Source organism: Microcaecilia unicolor, chromosome 1 (genome assembly GCF_901765095.1).
Source record: "Microcaecilia unicolor chromosome 1, aMicUni1.1, whole genome shotgun sequence".
Taxonomy (NCBI): Eukaryota; Metazoa; Chordata; class Amphibia; order Gymnophiona; family Siphonopidae; genus Microcaecilia; species Microcaecilia unicolor.
This window is the reverse complement of record NC_044031.1, coordinates 170,654,305-170,677,902: the sequence shown is the minus strand read 5'-3', so window position 1 is coordinate 170,677,902 and position 23,598 is coordinate 170,654,305.

Below are 23,598 nucleotides of genomic sequence, written 5' to 3'. Positions count from 1 at the left end.
TTTTAACATATATACTGTCCCTCTTTGCTAAAACCTGTATCTTTTGAACCTTGAGTATAGAATATAGGCTACTGACATTCCCCTGCTTTGGAAGGCAATGTGTGGGCCCTTGATCTAAATACTAACTTTGATCAGATTATTGTGTACTGTTCTGATAATGGGTTAGTTGTGAATTTTAATAAAATTGAGGCTATAGTGGTGTCTTTGAATAAATCATAGGGTCCTTTTACTAAGGAGCGCAAACAAATGTAGCGCGTGCTAATGATTAGCATGTGGTAAATGATAAGGTGCCCATGTTATTCCTGTGGGTGCCTTATCATTTAGGGCATGCTAATCATTAGTGTGCGCTAAATCTGTTAGTGTGCCTTAGTAAAATGACCTCATATGAACTTCCTAAGTGAATATGTCTTTCTAGTCAAGCAATTCCAATTAGAAAGGAGGTCCAATGCCAGAGAATTATTATAGATTGATGTTTTTCTTTTAGATGAAAAGTAGTATGAACTATTCTTTATTAATTACATATGATACAGCAATTGCGAGATATTTTGGATCCTACAGATTTCCATGTTTTGAGCTAACTTCCTTCTCTTCCACATTTTGACTATTATAATTTACTGTATTTAGGTTTGCCAGATTGTACCTTGCAACTGGCATAGAATACGCTTGCATGACTGTTTATAGGGCAACAAGAATAGATCACATAATTCTAGTTTGAGGGTCTGCATTGGTTGCATGTGCAACAATGAATATATTTTAAACTTCCATGTATTGTACTTAAAATGTATTGGTTGTTTAAATACAACCTGCTATATAAGAATGTGTTCTGGGTTGAGAATTACATTCTAGTCAACAACTCACAGGGCTGTTCTGGGGCTGTGCCACAGTGGGCGGGGTGAGAGCACTAGAGGGTATGTTGCACAGGGCACAATTTCAGCTCAGGAAGTACCTGACAACTCTTACTGGTGCTACCATTGTCTAAAGGGCCCTTTTACCAAACAGCAGTAAAAGGGGCCCTGCGGTGGCAAACCGAGGGCTTTTTAAAAAAGTAGTAAATGGTTGTGCGTTAAGCCAAGGCATTGACGCGTAGTGTGATAAATATAGGACGTGCCTTGACAGGACCTAGCCACCGGAGGGAGCTCTTATGGTGCAAGACTGCTGTAATGACCTGACGTGTGCTCAGGAGTAGATGAAGCCTACTTAGATGGGTAGCGACCACTAGAGGGTATTCTAACGGTGGAGGCCCTTGTATTATTTTGTAGAGACCACTAAGGGGAGCCCTGCCTCAACATTAGCCCAGACACAGCTGGGGAGTGGGCAGGGTGGAGGTTACCCTTGTGCTAAGTTGAAAAGGGGAGGGCCTATGTCAGAAGGTTGGAATAGTTCCCTTTAGAAGGCAAGCCTATTGGATAGAGTTCTGTACCTTTTCTAGAATATAAGGAGGAGCCCTGGAAGGGTGGGGTTGGTAGAAAGCATCCCTTTAAAAATGCCTTTTCCCAAGCAGAAGGAGCCCTCCAAGAAGAATGAAGGATGCCAAGCAACTGATGACTGAACACTAAAGGAAAGAGATTCCTAAAGACAGCCAAGGTACTTATAGTCCAGAATAATGGGAAGGATAAGTAACTCTGATTGACCACAGTGTGGAAGGAACACTGTGAGCCTTAAAGTAAGACTCTGATGTTAACAGCAGTGGGTGGAAAACAGGACTGTAAAGTTGAGGTGAAATCAAATCCTGTCCAAAGGGTGGTGGCTATTTTTATCTGAGACCTTCATCCAGGGGCGTAGCCACAGGTGGGCCTGGATGGGCCTGGGCCCACCCACTTTGGGCTCAGGCCCACCCAGCAATGGTGCAACTCAACCAAACCACGACTTCAGCTTTCCCTCCTCCCAGCTACCCCCCGGCACGCCGCAGGTTTTGTTCCCTCCCTGCTCCCTCCCTTGTCATCCCCATCCAGCAGTGGCGGCGCCGGGGCCGTCCGCACGCTGCTACGAGTGCTTCCTCTGTGCTGGCCCTGCTTCTTCAGAAAGAGTATCAGAGAAGGTGAGGCCGGCCTGATGGAAGCAGTCGTGTAGCGGCAGGGTGCTGACGGACGTGGCGCCATGCGGCTCCGCTGCAGACGTCCGGTGGGGATGGAAGGGGAGCGAGGGCCTGCGGCGCACCGGCAGGTGCTTGGAGGTGGGAGAGAACAAAAACCGCGCCGGTGGGGGAGAGGGGAAAAGCTGCAGCATGTCAGCGGGTGGCTGGGGGGAGGGGGAGAGGGGAAAAAGGTGCAGCATGCTGGTAGATGGCTTGAGGGGTCAGGGAGAGAGGGAGAGACAGGAGCACTGTTGGGATGAGGGAGTGAGGCAGGGTAGTGCTAGGTGGGGTGGAGGAATGGAGAGATGCTGCAAGGGGAAAGAGAGGGAGAATTGTTGGATATGGTGGGGTGGGGTGGGATGGGATGGGGAGAGGGAGGGAAAGGCTGCATAGGAGTGGTAAAGGACCAGAGAGAAAAAAAGTGTTGGACATGGAAGTGGAAGGTAAGGAGGGAGAGACGAGAGGGGAAATATTGAACATGGCATTGAGGTGAGGGGAAGGAAGGATGGAGAGATGCTGTGTGTGTGGGGGGGGGGGAGCGATGTTAGACCAGGGGCTCAAGGCAGGGAGAGGGAGAAAAGTTGGACATGAAGGTGCAGGAGAGGAAAGGAAAGGAGACATGCATAAGCGGGGGAGGGGAGAAAGAGGGAAGATGGATCCAGGGAGAGAAGATGGACAATGGATGGTAGGGAAGAGAAAGGGAAAAATGCTGAACAATGGGGGAGGGGAGAGAGATGGGACAGGAAGATGCTGGTGGTGGGAGGTAAAAGGGATAGGGAGATATCAGGCTAGAGGGTGAGGATGGGAGAAAGAGAGAACAGATGCTGGGCTGGAAGGGTGGAGGGAGGGAGACACTGGGAATGGTGGAAAGCATGGGGGAGAGGCCCAAGGAGTGGAGATGGCAAGGAAATAAATGAGGGAACAGTGATTACAGGGGTAGAAATATGGTAATGGTGCGTAGATTGAAGATGGAAAGGCATGATAGGCTGGGAAGGAGATAGATGGGGAATGGGAGAGCTAGTGGGTGAAAGGAAATGGAAATGTGATAGATATCTGAAAAGTAAAAAGAAGGAAAATATTTAGAAAGAGGATGAAATTTGAGTGTACAGAAGCAGAAAAGAAAGAAAGGAAAGATCAATATTTCAGAGGCAGTTGTAGTGAGGAAATGAAATGACAGGAGAAAAAGACAAATGGATAGCCGCTTGAAGAATTAGCAGAAGACAGACAGGAAAGCGGGAAAGAGAAATTGGAACCAATATGATGGAAAAATAAAATGTCCAGACAATAAAGGTAGAAAAATCATTTTTAATTTTGAATGTTTTAAATGGAATATGTTAGCTTTGGGAAATGTGCATAGTGGATGTCTTTTTATTGTGTTAAGTAGAAAAGGAAATGCGCTTTTGTTTTGTTTTCTCCAGTGTTGCAGTGCATGCTGAGGTTCCCAGTTCAATTTTGTCTACATATTTTTATTTCTGATTTGTGATCCCTTGTTCTGTAATTTATGAGGGTCTGTCAGTGTGACTGTAACGGCAGATGAAGAGATTGGAGAGGAGAGAGAATTGGGGGAGGGGCTTCTTTATTTTCTGCCCTGGTCACCAGCATGGTTAACAGCAGCCCTGAACCTTGCTGTGGCTAGTAGGGATCCCCAAGCCCTGCCAGCTGGGGATCTCTTCCGGGGCTGGCTGGAGCTGCCTTCCGTCAAGCTTGGCAGATGGGGGCAGCATCCTGGAGCCACTGACAACTAAGCATGTATGGGGTGCTGGCATCAGTGGTTTGAAGAGTTGCTACTGCCTGCTGGGCTTGGCGGGGAGGAGTTCTGGCCATCTCTGGTGGAGGTCCCCAGCTGATGGAGATTGGGGATCCTCATCAGCTAAAGTATTTATATTTTGAGTTAAGAAGTGCTGGGGGAGAGGAGGAGAAAGAAAAATTTGTGCCCACCCACTTTGTGCTCAGGCCCACCCAAAATTGGTTGTCTGGCTACGCCACTGCCTTCATCTCCCAGTGGAAGGCTCAGTTGAAGAGAGTATAATGAATTGTTTGTTGAAAGGAGAGTAACTCCTATGAAGTGGTTAGCAGAAGCTAACTGGAGTGGATTTGTATTTAGAATGGTTAATTGGCATATCCTGTGAAGCCTGTTTGTCAAGTGGTATTCTCCAGATGGAGCACCGGGTGGCGCAAGGAGAGTAACAGAGCTATGACCTGTTACCAAGGAAGGCTTCAGAGAAGGGATGTTAGATGAACTAACAGATGTTATGATTATTCACCCTGAGTTAATGGGTTGCTGTGCAGATTGACTCTGAAAGAGAAATAAAGCACTTAAAAGAGATCTATGGATTGCTTTCTTGTGGAAGAGTTCAGGCTCCCGAACATCCCCTTTTGAGAAAGAGGGAAAGCTACATGGCTATCTCCTATTAAAAGAGAGAAGGAACCTATTGGACTTACATCATACTTCCTTGGATGAGGCAATGGGAGAAACTCATAACATCACTTTCTTTTGAAAGAGTTGAATGTCACAGCAGCCATATACTGAAGGAGCCCTTACTGCCTCCTATTTAGGTGGTATCCTGATACTGCCCGATTACCGCTGGGCACACCTCTGGCTCTAGAAAATAAAAATGTATTTTCTATCACTGGAGTTGGTGCATGGCAGAAGCTGGGACTACTGCCTGGCTCCTGTGTAGCCTGGCAGTCGGGATGATTTGCTGTACACCAAGGCAGTGGTGGCCCTACTGCCCTTTAGTAAAAGGGCCCCTAAATGTTTTAAGAAACAATGTTACTAGAGTTCAGTCTTTTTTAAAATTATATTGCTCCAAATATATGGAATATGTTACCAGTATCTTTACATCAAGAATCTGAGTACCTTTTGCAACCATTTAAAAGCATTACTGTTTGGAGACGTTTTTTGCTTTTTCTTAAGTATTTAAAAGCCGGTCTGTTTTAAGAAGTTGTTAAATGATTGGTACATAGTCTTAGTAAGTCCTTACATAGATGTTTTAAACTAGGCAAGTATGCTGCCTATAATATTAGATTGTTGGTCAAGAAATTAAGGAATAAGCCATGTCAGGTTATCCCTATTGTTGTGGGAGCCTTAGGCAGCATTACAACAAGGCTGGCCAAATTTCTACAATACCTTGAAATTTCAGATTTGATATCAGCAGACCTCAGAAAACAGTTTTGTTAGGTTCAAGCTACATTTTAAGCTTCTAAATTAGGCTCGATTTCCCCAGTGATACCAGACAAATCTTTGTGTTATGTGCCATGTATAATCACTATAATATAAGTAAATAACATACAAATTTCAAAACACAAAACACTCCTCCTCTTCTGAGTCTGTCCCACCTTGGACCTCGGGATCCTCTCCCGGAAGCCCAGATATTGGCAGGAAGGATTACAGAGGTGAGCACTTTATTCACACCCTAGGCCTCCGTCCTAGCTCAAGAACAACACTTCCAGGTGGGCAGGAGCTCCAGCCACTCCTGAGGAAGAAAAAGCTTATTTTCCTCTTCCCCCAGACCACTGTGGCCTAAGGATCCACCTCTTCAGATTCCAGAAAAATATTCCATGAGCCCTTGTAGAAAGGATCCCAGCATGAAAAACAATGATCCCTCCCTTACAGGGGTTCTGTATTCAATTCCATCCCCTCCCATTCATTCCTAATGGGGAACAAATTAACACTTGCACTTCGCTACTGGAGGGATAGAGGTACTCCTGAAGTCGCAACATTCCCTATGCTATTAGAGGCTGAATTTTTCTCTGAGACAAGTAATTAATCAGTAAGGGCATTCTTCATCCTCCCTGCATATGCATAAAATATGTTGACAAGGAAAGATACATTAGGACAAATGCCTTACTTTCTGCTGAGACCTGCTTTCACACGTAGTTAAAATAACTTGCCCAAGGTCAGAAAGAGAAGTGTGTAAGTAGTAGAAAGAAGTTTTGAATCTATGTCCTGGGGTTTTTTTCAGGAGTCATCATTCAGTTTTACACATCCTTCCGGCAGGTTTATTCCTAAATCCCAGGGTCAGAAGTGCTTCTAAATGTGTTGCTGTTCACAACATAGCCTTACAAGTGTGCCACCCAGTGGTAATCTGTAGTCTCACACTTTTAAAAACAGCACAGAAATGTGTGTGTTAGGCCGTAATACCAACCCTGTGGCAATTCAGCACTTTAACTGCGAGGTCATTTATCTTTAAGGCTCTTCAAACTGCTTCCCTGGGTCTTTTAGGGGGAACCAAGTTACCATGAAATTACTGCACGCATTTTGGCCCTGATCAGCCCATACAGAGATAAATATCAGTCCAGCATGTGTATGTGAAAAGTGCTTTTTGACTGTTCAATAAAACAGGACCACTCGGCCTTAAGGACTTGGAGAAATTCCAGGGATGCAGTTGAAAATGTGTATAGGAGATTTCTTTTTGGCCCGAGCCTTTAAATACATTCTGAGTACATGAAACATTTTTAAAAAGGCAGACTTAAAAAAAACAGAAGATGTGTGGAAAAGTCTTGATAACATGCGCCGACAGAAGTGGAAGCTGCAGATACTTGGGGTGACTGCAGTCACTTAACCCAACTGATAATCTCGGTGCATTTTACAAGATTAAAACAGAAAAAAAAATCCACTTGCACATAATGCAAAGTACTGTACTTTACTGCTCCTATTGAGGATGTCATTCTGGATGTCCAATAGCTTTGTTTCTCTTCTCTAGGGCTCCAGTGGGAGAAGTTGTGACAGTTGGCATCATGCTGAGCCTGCTCATGCTGCTCTCAGAAGTCAAACATAAAAACGCGGCGAGCAGCCGTGTGAGTATAAGAAAGTAGCTCAAAAACCCGCAACTCGTGACGGGTCAAACTTTCCCGCAGACTCCTTTGAAAACCCACTTGGAAAAACTGCAGAGCTGGCAACTCTGATCAAAGATCACGCTCTCTTCAAAACCATTCCTTTTATTAACTCCTGTCCTTGCCCAGATGGGCTGGCCCTTCCCATGTCCATCCACCAGGCTGGCAGTCCCAGCCCTTGTTGCCTTAGTGGCCTCCCACTGCCCAAGAACAGGGGCTTCTTTTCCAGGAGGGGAAGGTCACACACGTGCCGACTTATAGAATAGTTTGGGTTCCCGTGCAGATCTGCAAAGGGGACATGGCCATGGGAGGAGGACGGGCAGGCCAAGGGTATCCCCTTAAAATATGTGCAATGTTATAGAATTCAGTGGATCCGTGCCCAATTTGCACGCCAGGATTTACACCTGGTTTCAATTGGTATAACTCCTCGCACCTAAAAGTTGAGTGTGAATCCCGGTGCTATGCACTATTCTATATAGGGCACTAATTCGTAACACCTATTATAGAATACCATTCAGCATGGAATTTTGAGCACCATTTATAGCATTTCTTCCTTATAGGGGTAGTTTTATAAACCATTTTCAGATGTAAACAGGCCCTTATAAATGAAGTCATGCCTTAAAGTATGCATGGTGCAAGCTGGCACGTTCTCATACGGTGAATGTGCTCAGGAGATCTAGGTGTGATGTCTGCAGGATTTGTGCTAATATTTTATGTAAAACAGGCAAAGAATAGGCACCTTCTTGCCCCATTAATTCAGGCTCCTGTTATAACATTCCCTTTCATATGGATAGTGTCAACTCAAAAATCCTCACAAATGATCTGATACTCTCTGTACAGTAAAGGGACAGAGGGTGAAAGGAACAAGGGAGAAGCCATGAAATCTTGATAGCACCAATATTCAGCTACTATCCAGATAATTTTATATGTTATATTTAGGCCTGCTGAATAGTGGCTTTGATACTTATCGATCATAGAAGTCCCAGTTTCTCAGAAAAGGCCCTTGTAGGACCTATACTTAAGAAATCTAACCTTGATCCATGCATAGTTTTTAACTACTGTCCTATTTCTAATGAATTCTAATGAATTACATAGCTAAACTTGTTGAACAAATTGTATTTCAACAATTACTACACACTATGTGGATCAAATTCATGTATTCTGTCCAAGTCAATCTGGCTTTCAGCCAGGCTACTATACAGAGATAAGTTGCTGCATTACTCAGTGACCTCTATTCCTCCATCGATAATGACAAAATAGCTTTGATAGTTTAGATCTCTCCGTTGCTTTTGATCTTATTGATTATATCATTCTTACTCTCCTAACATTGGTATCACTGGTTCTGTCCTCAGCTGGTTTATCTCCTTTCTCACTGACAGACCTTCCACTGTTTCCCTGCCATCATTATTATCACATCAACACCAACTGCACTGTGCACCTTTGCTATTCAACATTTTCTTATCTCCACTGATGCATCTTGTTCAATCTCTTGGTGTCGGTGTGTTCTACTATGCTGATGATATTCTATTAATTCACTCCATGGATTTCCTTTTTCCAGACATCTCAAGCTTTCAAGCAGCATTAGACCAAATTTCATCTTGGCAACAGGATAATATCTTGTGTCAAATCACTCCAAGATAATGGTGTTCTGGATTACTGGTAGCTGTACATGTCCTTAACTGACTCCATCTCTCTGCGATGCACAAATCACCATGGTCATTCAATTTAAATGTAACCCCTAAGGGGTTAAAAATTTAAAAAATTTAAAAAGTACCTTGTAGCTGCGGGGCCGAGCAGCGATTTCAGTGAGGGTGGTGAGTTTCAGCCACATCTGTTGCGACAGCACATTTTTTTTAGCGGTGCAGGGGTTGGAGCGGCAATCCGGGAGCAGGCTGTGAGAGGGCCCGATGCCTGCAGCAGCCATCATTCCTGTCGGGGCCGGGGCAGCCTTCGGGACAGAGTAGTTAGCTGTTTCCACTGCGGTAGCGGCCAGAACAGCAGCGGCTGTGGAGCAGCGAGTTCGGGAGGTTTTGGGAGCACAGAGTCGGAGTGGAGCAGAGGGGGCGAGCCCGGAGAAGCTGATTGGCACCTGCATCTGCGTCTGACATCAGCGTGATGATGTCAGATGTATGTCTAGACGCAGGGATTCCCTAATTTTAAAGGAGCCGGCTCATTTGAATGGGCAGAGCTGGTTCCTGAAGATGAGAGAGCTTGGCGTGGGACAGAGTTAAGGGGGAGAAGTGCTCCGGTGCACTCCCTAGGCATTTTTATTATTATTATGTAGTATGGTGGGCGCGTGCGTTTGGCTGGCATGCGCTACAGAAGTGCCTCGAGGAGGGAGAGACAGCCGATAGCACGAGCCAGATGCTGGCTCGTGGCAGAGCCATGCAGCGGGTACGTGCTGGAAAGAAAACTGAAAATGAAACACTTCAGAGGATTAAAAGGTATGGAAAATATGTTTAAATATTTAAATGCTGGGTAATGCTAGAATTGTAAAATTGTAAAATTTATTGTAAAATTTGTGTTTTGGAGCTGTTTAGTGGACTTTGTGGTAGTGCAGGGGCTCGTGGGCGAGCTCGAGGCAGCTGTGACACGGTTAGGGTTCTAAATGTTCGTTTGAGTCAGTTGGGAGGTCAGGTTAGTGAGTTACTGAACAGACCTATGTTAGTGGTCTCCGTTCAGGAAAGTTTAAAAAATCTATTTAAAACAAATTAAAGTGTTGATTAATTTTAAGTAAGAATAAAAGAGTGTTTGGGCTTAGATTAAAAAATTAAAGAAACCTCGCATGTTAATTTTGGCTTTGAGTGGAGAGTTTGAGAATTTTTGTGAGACTCTTGAATTAAATGGTATTAAAATTATTTTAAATGAAATCAAGCAAAGTACCTCATTGCTTGAGAAAAAATATATATATGTAAATAGTTGATTACGTTGACAGCCTAGCATTGATTGTTATAAGAGCAGTCAGAGAAAAAAAAACCTCTAATATACTGCCAATACACTTCTCACAGATAACAGCTGTAAGGGAGTTTAAAAATAATAATTTAACCCCTGAAAAAAAATTAAAATAAAAATTACTTGAGAGAAGTAGTTTAATATTGGGGTATAGAACAGCTATAAGCTGGCTACCTTTAGAGGATTTTAGCTTCTTTGAATTGATATTCACTGAATAAAGCCCTAATATTTTGTTGGAAATAAACACTCTGAATTGGAAACTTTTCCTTTTGAATTTTTTTATGTGGGTGGATTAAAACGTAGGGAGTCCTAATTATCCATTTATTTATCTGGGATAGCTAGTTTAAAAATATATTGTAAAGATGTCCGCTTCCTCCGCTCTGGGTTGGTGCCAGCAGCCCGGTTAGGCTCACAGGTGGCTGGTAAGGAACAAGACTGCCATTTGGACTTAGGGCCAAAGTGTTTTATTCTCAATTCAGTTCCACTCCCAACATCAAAATGCAGTTCACAAAAATGGTTCAGGCCGGGTTCAAAACTCCAGCAAACATTCAGTTCCTTAAAAGTTCAAGCCCACTTCCTTGACACTACCTTCCCCTCTCCCTCAGAAGGACTCAGTCAAAGTTCAGCCATCTTTTCTATACATCCCAATAGTTCCAACACTTTCACAAACAGTATCTTCACAGGAAACCAATACTCAATTCACCTGCCTTCTTCACAGCACCCAGGAGGACCCTGTACTGAGCAGGGCTGGCAGTTTTCCTACTACCTCACAGCACCACAGCCTCTGTGGCCTCTCACACTGCTTTCTTGTGCTGGACAGGCCTGCATTTTCATTCTCACCCTCCATGGTAGCTTACTCTTCCTCCCCCCACCCTCAGGGAAGCTCCAGTGGCAAGCCCTTTCCATCCTCCACCTACGCTATGGATTCTCTCTCTCGATCAGTCTCCTCTTCCCCCCCCCCCCCCACTGCTGGCTGGGAGCCACCAGGAAATCTCCCCTTTCTCTCACAGCTGGGGGGATTATATACTGGCGATGCAGCCAAGGGACTGAGCTTCACCTCCCCTTCTCCCTCTAGTGGTGAAGGGAGTAACTGAGCCACTGCTCCCCCTGCTGGGGTTGGAAATCCATTCCACCCTTTTGGGGCTACCCTCCTCTCTCCTTCTTGCAAGGGCTTCTGGGAATCATAGTTTGAGGATTAGCTGCCTCTCTGCGGGGCCCCAGATGCTAGCCTTGTCACAATATAAATAAATTATAAATTTATAAATAGGGAATAGGTTTATTTTTTCATTTAAGTTGTTTAAGTTAGTGTAGTAGGTAACCCGGACCTGGTTCCTGTCTTCATCACGTCTATGGTATCCAACGTGAAAGAAAGGAGAAAAGCTGAAGAAAGTCAAGAAAGCTTGAAAATCAGCTAAGTTCAACCAAGAATAAGGAAAAGAACTGAGAAATTAAAAGAAATAGAGTGCAGAAAGTTAAAACCAATACTTACCTCTGTAGTAGTGAACAATCTGTAATAGAAAAAATATACACAAAGCATCAATTTCTTTTAAAATGTTATTACTGTGGGTTAATCTAAAAAATTAAATATGTTCCATAACAAAATTTGTCATGTATTAAAAAAAATACTTACCTGATAGACTGCAGCAGAAATTTCTTGATTTGATTGAGTAGTGAACTGTAAAACAAGAATACAAAAAATTTGTTAAGAAATAAATATTATTATAATCAAAATCAAAAATAAATGTTATTGGTTTTCATTAATTATACTCATTTGTTATCCTGAGTTACTTATTTTTTTTTTTTTAGATTTTATTTCCCCTTCTATTTTAGAAATAGAACAATGAAGTTAGTTTTAATAATTGTATTTCACCTCTGTTTTTAATGAAAGTTTGCCTGTTGTATTTATCAGGGTATAGTAAGGTAAACAATCATTCTGGAAGATGAGGTCACATAAATACCTTGGAATCATTATAGACCAGAAATTAACATTTGAACCTCAGGTTAACGCATTGATTAAAAAATGCTTCTTTGCACTGTTTTGAACTATTCATTACTTTCTTGATGAAACAACCCAACTTACTCTTACACACCACTCTTATCTCATATTTGGACTACTGTAATATAATTTATTCTGGAGCTCCTCAGTTTCTCATTCATCATTTTCAAACAGTACAAAACGCTACCCTGAAAACTCAGGTCCATGCAAAGAAGTATGATCATCTTGCTCTACTTTTCCTTCAACACCATTGGCTCCCAATTGCCTACCGAATCCCATATAAAATTCTTACCTTAACTCATAAAGGTGTTACACTCTGGTATTCCTCCCTATCTCTCATCCTTGATTATTCCTTATACCCCTTCCTGAGCCTTATCTCTTAATGACTTCTGTTGTTGCATCCCCCTCTGTCAAGCATGACTGGACAGCACCTGATCCTGTGCTTTTTTTCTGCACAGCACCCCTATCCTGGATCTCCCTCCCATCCACACTCAGACTGGAACTTTCATTCCACAAATTAGTAGCTCTGAAGACTCACCTATTCTCCAGAACCTTTGAATCCAACTTATCTGCAGAATGGCCATTGGGCTGCAGGACTGTGACCTTCTACTCTGTACTGGCTAAATATCTCCTCTCTGTCCACTAATTAGTTGATGAATGAATGACTGACTTCCCCTCTTGGTTTTTTTCCCCTGTCTTTGATGACTCTTCTTTCCTTTCTGAAATGGTGTTCCTTTCCTTTTCAATATTTGTTTTTGTAAACTGCCATGCTATGTTACATAGAAACAGGGCTAGTATTAGCAAACGTGAGGCCCTGTGCAGACCAGTTTGGTGGGGCCCCCCACACCCCACCTAGCCCCGCCCCTTTGTTGACAAGGTATGTTTTAAAATAAAGACAAATCAAGCAAAACTTGTACAGAAAAACTAATTCAAATGAGCACAATGCTATCATAGGAAACCTAGTATTAACCAATGAAAATAACCAGAAATTATTCAGTTCAAGTCCGCTATAATTAGGAGTTCCAATTCTCATGACCTAGAAGAGAATATAAACAAAAATACTAGCTAAGAAAAGATCCAGGTATGTGGGCAAAGTACTTTAAAATTCCCCCGTTACTGTAAAAATTGACACATGTATGTACATTTTATGATTAATTTTAGTTTGTCATAACATCAGACAGGATTTGTGAAATAAGTTCTAAAGTCAGCAACCTCAAGGCCAACACACAATCCCTTCACTGCAAAACACTAAGCACAAACTCATGCAGAAACACACTCAGAACCTTACTGTACCATAAGAGCACTAACTCCCAGGACGCAAAGAGATACAACCTTATCTGTGAAAAGGCAGCACTGTAAATATTACACAATACCCTAAAATCCAATACACTATCTAGTGAGAAAAAAAGAACAAACGGGACTGCTACAGCTCTTTACATAAAAACTACATGCTAGCCTAGCAGAATAATGCACCTTATTCACATATGCGAAACAGAGTATCAACAAATATGAAATAAGAAATCACAGACTAATAATACAGATAAAAAAGACAAAAATCTGAACTGGAAAACACAAGGAGTCAGATTCTGCATATACAACAATACTAGAGAAATGGAAATACAAAATATCAGAGATGCATATTTTCCAAAACTGACATGTTCCAACTGATAAGTTCAAAACTAAATAATTGTTTTTCTACCTTTGCAGTCTGAGCATTTTATTTTCACATTTGATTCGGTCTGTATCTCTCCTGTCCATTTCACATTTCTTCTCTCTGCATCCCATCTGTCCTGTCCAGCATCTCTCCTGTGTTCCTGTTCAGCATCTGCCTTCTTAGCATTCCTATCCACCCTTTTCCAGCATTGCCCTATGTCCCTTATTCTTATTTCATGCCCAGTCCGTCCCCTTCCTCCCATACCCCACAGGTCCAGAATTTTTCTATATATATCCCCTGCTCCCCTCATGGTCTGGCATAATTCCTTGTCTCTGTCTGTGGGTCCAGCACTTCTTCTGTTCTACTCTCACCCCCCCCCCCCCCCACATCTCTTCCCTCCCCCAGATTGGTCTCTCTCTCCCCTCTTGTGCTCCCCTTTCTGCCAGGTCCAACCCCCCACCACCACCTGCCCAGCACATCTCCATCTCCCCACAATGCCCCCCTTCCTCCTGGTCCAGCACACGCCCACCTCCTTCTAGCAGTCCTCCCCCTCAATGGGTACAACATATTTTTCCTTTCTCCTCCCCCTCCCCCCAACTGGTCATTGCTTCTCACCTAAAATCCAGTATCTCTCCCTCCCTCCCTCTCAGATCTACTAAAATTGCTTCATCCTGTCCCCAATGCTGGCTACGATTAGGACACGCTGCTGTGACTGATGTCAGAGCTTTCCCTCTGCTGGTCCTGCCTTGAGCCTGCCAGTGCAGAAACAAAATATATTCATAAACAATCACTTCAGAAAGGAGAGAGTTAATTTGTTAACTTGTTTATGTCATTATACTGTTAAAGAAAAATAAGTACAAATACTTATGACATTTTTGAAGAGTCTGGGTATGATTTGTTGTTGAGATGTTCTGGGAGATCTGTAAAAGAGAAGATAGATAAAAGCTGTTGTTTTATTTGCTTAAATGTTTGCAAATAAATCATTTATTTTTGTTGTTAAACTCCCTGGTTGGCTTTGAGTCATTTTGGGGTGACATATTTGGTACCATGATTGTAATACCTTGCTCTGCCACCAGGGGCTTACAATATGAAAACAATATCTGAATTCAAGAGGGCTTGGGACAAGTACATAAGAGTGATAGGGAGAGCAGATGGCATGGATGGGCAGACTGGATAGGCATTTTTCTGTGTTTCTATGCAGGGCCGGTCTTTTCATGTCCCTCTCTCTTTCACCCCACCCGAAATCCAGTGTCTCTCTCACTCTCTCTCTCTCCCTCCCGGATCCGCTAAAATTGCTAAATCCTTTTTCACAACACCGTCTGTGATTAAGACACGCTGCTGTGGCTGATGGCAGAGCTTTCCCTCTGCTGATCTCGCCTGTGTGCCTTCCAGTTGAGGTAACTTCCTTTCTTACAGATTCTGCAGACTACACATAAGGATGGAAGGTCCGAAATCAGATAATGTTCTATCTTTGTTCCTCTGTTTCTCTATAAATCTTTAAACATTTCTTTTCAGATGTTATTTAGCTTTGGTTCACTATTTCCTTAATCTTCTCTTGCTTGCATTATCCAGCATCAAACTCAGGTTGTGCAGTTACCTCTTCACCTTAGTATCCTTTCCTTTAAAAACTCGATAACAAAACTCTCTCCCTGAGTGTGTGCTCCCTCTTAAATGTGCTCTGTTTTAATATATAACTTTATGTTTTCTAACTATTCTTTGAAATAAACAAATAAGCATGAGTCCCAATTCATTCCAACCCACAACACTAAGTTGTTCATAGTTCCCAAGCACCCCATTTCCATAGTCAAAATCCCAGACATTTAACCCTTGGCCCAACCTATTCACCCTGTTATTTACTTAAACCCCAAAATATCATAGTCCTCTCAGTCAAGGAATTTTCACTCTCCATCTTCATACACAATCTATTTTAGAACCTTCTGGCTTTGTGCTAGCTCTGTAATGCAAAACAGTGACTAACACTGGATGTCACACAAAATCATTAACATTAAGCTCATCACTCCTCACATTACACAAATCCAAATCTACTAAATTATGCTGCCCCACAGTCACACTCATCACTTCCCCCATTCATCACTCAACCTTGAGCAAAAAAAATCCATTGTGGAGCCCAGAATTTCAGTTAAAGCTCTCATAGCCTTAACACACTCTCAGTTTCTGCACAAATTTACCCACTTAAAACACTTGACAGACATTCTCATTCATACACATCTGCCCTTGTACAGATTCCCCCCTCAACCTTGAGCCTAAACTACCTCAGGCTCACATATTAATTATGCTCCCTCTCCTAGCCCACATACATACCTTCAAGAGGCCATACTTTAAATTACTCTTAAGTCTCAGACACATCCATTCCTTACACAGATCCCTCCCAACAGTCTGAGCTGTTTGTAACTCTCCTGAGAGTTCCATCAGCATGCAGAACACTCAGCGGATGCACACAGACTACTCAGTTTCACTGCACTCTGCACCAAATCTAGAAGGAGCCAGGTAATCTTTAAAAATTTAACCCACAGGGTTACAATATCCACCACTTCCACTAGGAGGCTGTTCCACAAATTCACCACCCTTTCTGTGAAGAAGTATTTCTTCAGGTTACTTCTGAGTCTATTTCCTTTCAACTTCATCCTGTGCCTCCTCATTCCAGAGCCTCCTTCCAATTGAAAGAGACTGTCCTCCAGGAAAGGTAGTATACTAAGCTCTAAAGAAAACCCCATAAACATAACCACACAAATAGTGGCAACACTGATTTTGCAGATAATTCTATAAGGAGCCACCTAGCTGTAGGCCAAAAGAAGGTGTGTAAATGATGGTTTTTATAGTCATTTCCATGCCTTTGTCCTATTGACCCTTCTCACAAAAGTGTGGACTTCAGCATCACTCACACCAAGAGTCATGGAATATCAAGTATGGGCTGTCCACTATTAGGGTAACTTTTTAACAGGGTGTCTAGGCAGGGAAGGCATATAGGTGCATATTTTTCTAAACACATGTGCCTATAGGTTATTTTACAAAGGTATATCTGAAAGCTCCCACAGAAATGTATACCTACTGCAAGGCAGGGGCAGCTCTGCATCATAGAAATCAGCATGTCTGTGTATTTTTTATAAAATATGTACATAAGTGCTGACTCTGCCTCCACTCACCCATTGTCTGCCCCCAGGAATATTCCTACGTGTATCACATAAAAATAATCCACTCGCTTATTTTCAAAAGAGAAGGACACCCATCTTTCGACACAAATCGAGAGATAGGTGTCCTTCTCGCAAGGTCGTCCAAATCGGCATAATCAAAAGCCGATTTTTTTTTACACCCTCGACTGCTTTCCGTCGCGGGGATGACCAAAGTTCATGGGGCCATGTCGGCAGGGTAGCGAAGGCGGGACTGGGGCGTGATTAAGAGATGGTCTTCCTCGGCTGATAATAGAAAAAAGAAGGGCGTCCCTGACGAGCACTTGGCCGACTTTACTTGGTCCATTTGTTTTCACAACCAAGCCTCAAAAAGATGCCCGAACTGACCAGATGGCCACCGGAGAGAATCGGGGATGACCTCCCCTTACTCCCCCAGTGGTCACTAACCCCCTCCCACCATAAAAAAACAAGTTTAAAAATACTTTGTCAGCATCTGTGCCATACTCAGGTCCATCGCAGCAGTATACAGGTCCCTGGAGCAGTTGTAGTGGGTGCAGTGTACTTCAGGCAGGCGGACCTGGGGGGGGGGGTTGGGGGGGCTCAGCACCCAAGGTAAGGGAGCTATGCACCTGGGAGCAATTTGTGAAGTCCACTGCAGTGCCCCCTAGGGTGCCCGGTTGGTGTCCTGGCATGTGAAGCGGACCAGTGCACTAGAAATGCTGGCTCCTTCCACGACCAAAGGGCTTGGATTTGGACATTTTTAAGATAGATGTCTGGTTTCCATTATCGCCGAAAACTGAGGACCACCATATCTAAGGTCGACCTAAATGTCAAGATTTGGGCGTCCACCACCATATTATCGAAACGAAAGATGGACGTCCATCTTGTTTTGATAATACGCGTTGCCCCGCCTCTTCGTGGCACCGTCCTTAGAGTTGGGCGCCCTTAGAGATAGTCGTCCCTGTTCGAAAATGCCCCTCCACGTCAGTCTAGATCAGAACTTAAATTCCGAACCAAAGGATTTACTTAAACTTGGATTCTTCAGGCAACAAATAGGACAATGCTTATTAGCAACTAAATACAGGCAGTGGTAGAAAAGTGAACACTTATATTCTCTGGTAGGTTTCTTTATGGATGCTCTCTCTTGATAGAGGCTCCTGGTAAAGTCTTTTTGCAGCTTTATACTTTTTGGAGCCCCTTTTCTAGAGTGAAGCTTCTCTATAAGTCCTCTACCAGTTTCTTTGGGGCTCTCTGAGCCTTTATTCACAATGTCCTTATTGTGATATACTTCCCCAGGTGGGAATTCTGGTGCTGGATTTCTTTATTCTTGTGGCTCTTTAGGTCATGTATTGACATTGTAAGTAGTGTACTATGCCATATTTTGTATTGTTTGAATATTTTTACTGCTGTAATGGTCTATTGCTTATGTTTGATTTATTCTTACTGTACATCGCCTTGAGTGAATTATTTCAAAAAGGCAGTAAATAAATCTACTACTACTATAAATCATTTCTATAACGCTACCATTCGTACACAGTGCTTCACAATTGAATAAGAAGAAAAGACAGTCCCTGCTCAAAAGAGCTTACAATCTAAAATAAATAAAATAAATAAATAGGTCCTGTCTTCTAGTCCCCTCCTTTTCCTCCAGGCTTGATCTTTCAGCTCTTCTTTTTAAAAATTAAAAAAAAAATGTATTGAAAGAACCTTAATACATCCAATAAAGTCTAAAGAACAACATTCATAGAAAACCGAATTCCCTAATGGGGTCTCGCATATATAACTGCAGAGGATACAGTCCAGAGAAATAGGGCTACAAGCCATCTCAGTTTCTGTGAATTGGATCTCCATGTTTGATAACAATCCCAGAGCTTATGAAATTTGGTAAGTTGTCCATTCGTAATTGCTGTTAACTCTAACATTACACAAAGATAGTCCAAGTCCAATTTGTGTAAGTATAGGGCGCAAGTAAGGATCTCTGGACTCCTCCATGCCACTGCCAAAGCTAAGTGTGCCACTGTGAAGAAATGAATTGCCAATTTATGCTGCGAGGGCTGTACTCCATAAGGTCTATGAAGCAACAAACGGTGTTCTGCCTTCAAGGGATAAGATTTTCCTATAAGCTGTTGCACCAAAGAATGAATATTTTGTCAATATGGTTGGACGAGTGGACAAGTCCACCAAATATGGTACATATCCTGGCATTCCACAGTTGCATCAACAAAGTCCCATACCACATTTTCAAATTCACAACAAACGCTGCATACCAACGGTAAAATGTTTTATGTCTATTTTCAATGAATGCACTACTTACAGGTGGTTTAAGTAAATATTTAAAACACATTTCTCATTTTTCCCATCATGTGTGACCCCCCCCCCCCCCAAATCACATTCCCAACAATGAATATAGAAATCTAAAGGTGAATAAGCCAAGAGCAAAACACAACCCTGTCCCCCCACCACCACACATAGCTCTCTCCAGAAGATTCTCATCTAAACTAATATCTCCTCAAGCTTTCCTTCAGATGAAATCTTTAATTTGCCCACAATGGTGAGGGAGTAATCCATATTCTTCTTGGAATAAATTTTCCCTTCCTCCCAGATTTGACCCAAAGTCACAAGTTTTTTAGCTTCCCAGTGGCAATACACCCCATCCTCCTATACTGCTTTCAGCACTTCTTACTCTTTCTCCTTGGGAGGATGTAGTGGTGGGCTGGGTCATCAAATTATTAGGGGGGGATGGCAATGAAGATGTGGCATTCAATAATGTGGCACCTCAAGTTAGTCACTAATTCCACGTATAAGTATAGCATACTAACACTAATGTGTGTGACTGTTACAGTAAGTGCCATTTGGGTGTTAAGTGGTATTCTATCATTTTAGCATGCCACTCACGCTGCACATAAATGCAAGGGGGTATTGACAGGGGGAGGCACATAGGCAGGGCATGGGTGTATCCAATATTTATGTATGTAACTTAAAGTGCTGCATTTAAGATCACACGTTTAAGCCTACTATTGACATGGTGTAAGTGGGCGGAACACCTAAATGTTGGCATGTAAATACCAACTTACTCTAGTATTATGTAACAGAATCTGGGCACCCAGATGCTGTTATAGAATAGTGCCTACTACATTCCATCTTGATTTGAGTTGATTTGATTTATTAGGACTTAATTAATCACCTTGCCTCAAAAACATAACAAAGCCACTCTTTATAGAATTCCTCCTATCCCCCAGATTCTATGTCACACTGAGATTTCCATGCGGAAATCAAAGCGTAGTCCATAACAATGCACCTAACCTAATTGATTAACAAGCCAATCAGCACTAATAATTGTCAATGAATAAGCAATTTACATGCAGAATTGCCTAAGCGTATTCTATAACATGCTGTGCATAAATTCTAAGTCACATAGTTGAAAAGGGGGAGTGGCTATGGGTATGGAATGGGCAGGTCGTGGGCATTTCTAGAATCTATGCGCATTCTTATAGAATACACCCAGTCCACGCCTAATTTAGGCATCTGCATTTATACCAGGTTTTACTTGGTGTAACTGCCCATGACTAAATTTAGTCATGTGAACTGGTGCTCTGCATATTCTATAAACCATGTAGAAATGTAGGCTTATTCTATAAAGTACACCTAAATTAAGGCGTATTTTATGGAATGCGCATAGGTGAATTTCATTTCAGTGCTGAATATTTAGGAGTGATATATAGAATCTAGTCCTATATGTTTAATTATGATAGAAATCAGTATTTACAGTGATCTTAGCTTGAGACAATCATTTTTGCTGAGATATAGCACTTTTTGTATGTCCAGTAATCTTATTTCATGTCCTTGTAGTCTTTGCTAAGTTAGACAGACAACTCATCCTCTTAAAGTCTGTTTGATAGAGCACAGACATTGCATTAAACGAAGGAAAACTTGATGAACCTTTGAAGCATTGCTTCAGCATATGTTTGATAATCTATGCTGCAGTGGTCTTGAAGAGCTTAGAGCAGGGCTTCTCAACCCATTCCTTAGGACACACCTAGCCAATCAGGTTTTCAGGATACCGACAATGAATATGCATGAGGTAAATTTACATAGAATGGAGGTAGTGCATACATATTTGTCACATGCAAATGTGACAGCATGAACAAAAAAATTAATATTTACACATAACATAATAGTGCTGGATGTTCTAACTTAGATGTTAGCAGAGCCTTTGATACAGTTCCACATAGCTGACTTATAAATAAACTGAGTGCCCTCAGTATGGACCCTAAAGTGACTGAGTTAGAAACTGGTTGGGTGGAAGGTGACAAAGGGTTGTGGGGAATGAAGTTCATTTGGAGGATAAGGATGCTACCAGTGGTGTGCTACAGGGACATAGGCGCCCCATATAAGAGGCTTGGGGAGGCTTAGTTGTGACCTTCCCTGCCTACCTCCTCCTCCAAATGTACCCCCAATACGCATACCTGCCCTGCCAAGACTCCCGCTGAATTCTGCTGCCACTGCTTCTGTTGAGCAGTGGCAGGAACAAGCACCGCGTTGAGCCGCTGCCACCGCTTTTCTCCACAGCCAGCATAAGAACAAAAAGAAGCGCGGGGCCACAGCAGCCTTCAGGCATGCACTGTCGGCTCTGCTGCCCTCTGCCCCCGCTGACATCAATTTCTCATTCTGGGGGCAGAAGACCGGCAGAGCTGACAGTGCATGCCTGAAGGCTGCTGCAGCCCCGCGCTTCTTTTTGTACTTGTGTCAGCGCTGCTGTAAAGAGGCCCGGAGGGAGAGAACATGGCTGGAAATGGTAGGGAAGTGAGGATGCTGGAGGAGAGAGAGAGAGACAGGGACATGGAAAAGAGCAGGGGAGAGCCAGAGAGAGATGGGGAGAGAAAGAGGGGACATGGGAAAGAGCAGGGAAGAGCCAGAGAGAAGATGCTGGATGGAAGAGAGGTACAGAGAGAGAGAGAGAGAGAGATGAGTGGAAAGATGGGGAGAGAAAGAGGGGACATGGACAGGAGAGAGAGAGAAGCTGCTGGGGAGAAACTGGGGGAGACTCTAGCTGTCAGACGGAGAAATGCTGGATGAAAGGAGAGAGAAAGAGGAAAAATGCTGGAAGGAGGGGCAGAAAGAGGGAAGACGCTGGATGGAAGGGTAGGGAGGGAAAGAGGAAAGACACTGGAAGGATGGGGAGAGAGAGGACATGCTGAATGGAAAAGGGTTGAGAGAGAGAACTGTCTAGAAGGAAGGGGAGAAAGAGAGAGACAATGGACAGAAGGACTGGGAGAGGTTAATGGGTGGAAGGATGGAGAGAGAAAGAGGGATGACACTGGATGGAAGGGTAGGAGAGAAGGGAAGGTGCTGGACATTGGATGGATGGAGGGGAGGGAAAAGAAGAGAAATCTGGACATGGATGGAGTTTAGGGCAGGGAAGAGAGGAGAAATGTTGGTCAGGGATGGAGGGAAGGAAAGACAAAGGAAGGAGATGCACACGGATGGAGGGGAAGGGAGAGAGGAGAAATGCTGGACATGGATGGAGGAGAGGGAAGTAGATGCACATGGATGGAGGGAAGTGAGGAGAAATGCTGGATATGGATGGAGGGATAACTGCTGAATTTAAGAGCTGGATCAGAACACTGAAGGATAGGGATGGGGCTACAGATGGTAGACAGGACACAGGAGGATGGTGGACACGGTAAGAGAAAAAATATCAAATGGAAAGAAGACACTGCATAAAACAGAAGACACTGGGACCAAAGCGAATAGGAAAACTAAATGCTCAGACAACAAAGGTAGAAAAAAGTATTTTATTCAGAATATACCAGCTTTTGGAAATGTACATCCGTGATATTTTGCATTTAAGTTTTAATTTCTCTTGTATTGCTACATGCTGAGTCTGACTTCTTGAGGCAACTTTCCAGTTCAGTATTTTGCCTTCTCAGTCTGCCGCCCCTCACTACCTTTCTACCCTCATCTCCCCTTACGTTCCTGCCCGAAACCTCCGTTCACAGGACAAATCCCTCCTCTCTGTACCCTTCTCCACCACCGCCAACTCCAGGCTCCACTCATTCTGCCTCGCCTCACCCTATGCTTGGAACAACCTTCCTGAGCCCATACACCAAGCCCTCTCCCTGCCCATCTTCAAGTCTCTGCTTAAAACCCACCTCTTCATTGCTGCATTCGGCACCTAACTCTTACCGTTCAGTAAATCCAGACTGCCCCAATTTGACCGTTCACTTGTCTACTAGATTGTAAGCTCTTTGAGCAAGGACTGTCCCTCTATGTAAATTGTACAGCGCTGCGTAACCCTAGTAGCGCTTTAGAAATGTTAAGTAGTAGTAGTATATGAGATGTGTATGAAACTGGCTGAGATCCACAATGGGTCAAGAAAGACTTACAGCTTTATATTTACTGAACATTGAAAGTGATCTTGTTGGACCCTGAGCAGATCATTGACAACTATGATGCGAAGTCTAGTCGCTGGATGTTACTTCTCTAATGTGACCATTCCATTTTGGGATTTTCCATGGATGGAAATAGCAGTGTTTTAATAACTGATAACATTTTTGAATAGTATACATTGGTTAATATATGCTTTGAGCAACCACTTTTTTTCTTTGACATATGATACATATCTAATAAATTTAATAAAAGGTATTAATTGTGACTATTTTTACTTTTTTTTCTGTGTTGTCGGACAATTATGGATGTAAGCACCACCCCTAACCCTGCCCCCTTTAGTCTCCCCAAACAGTTGCACCACCGACCGCCTATGTATGTGGATCAGTCTTTGATCCAGATATTTCTAATTTTTGTGAGTGATATTGCCAAAGGGTTATCCAGAAAGGTTTGCCTCTTTGCAGATGATACTAAATCTGAAGTAGGGTAGACACTCCTGATGGCGTAGATAGCATGAAGAGGGATTTAATAAAGCTTGAAAAGTGGTCTC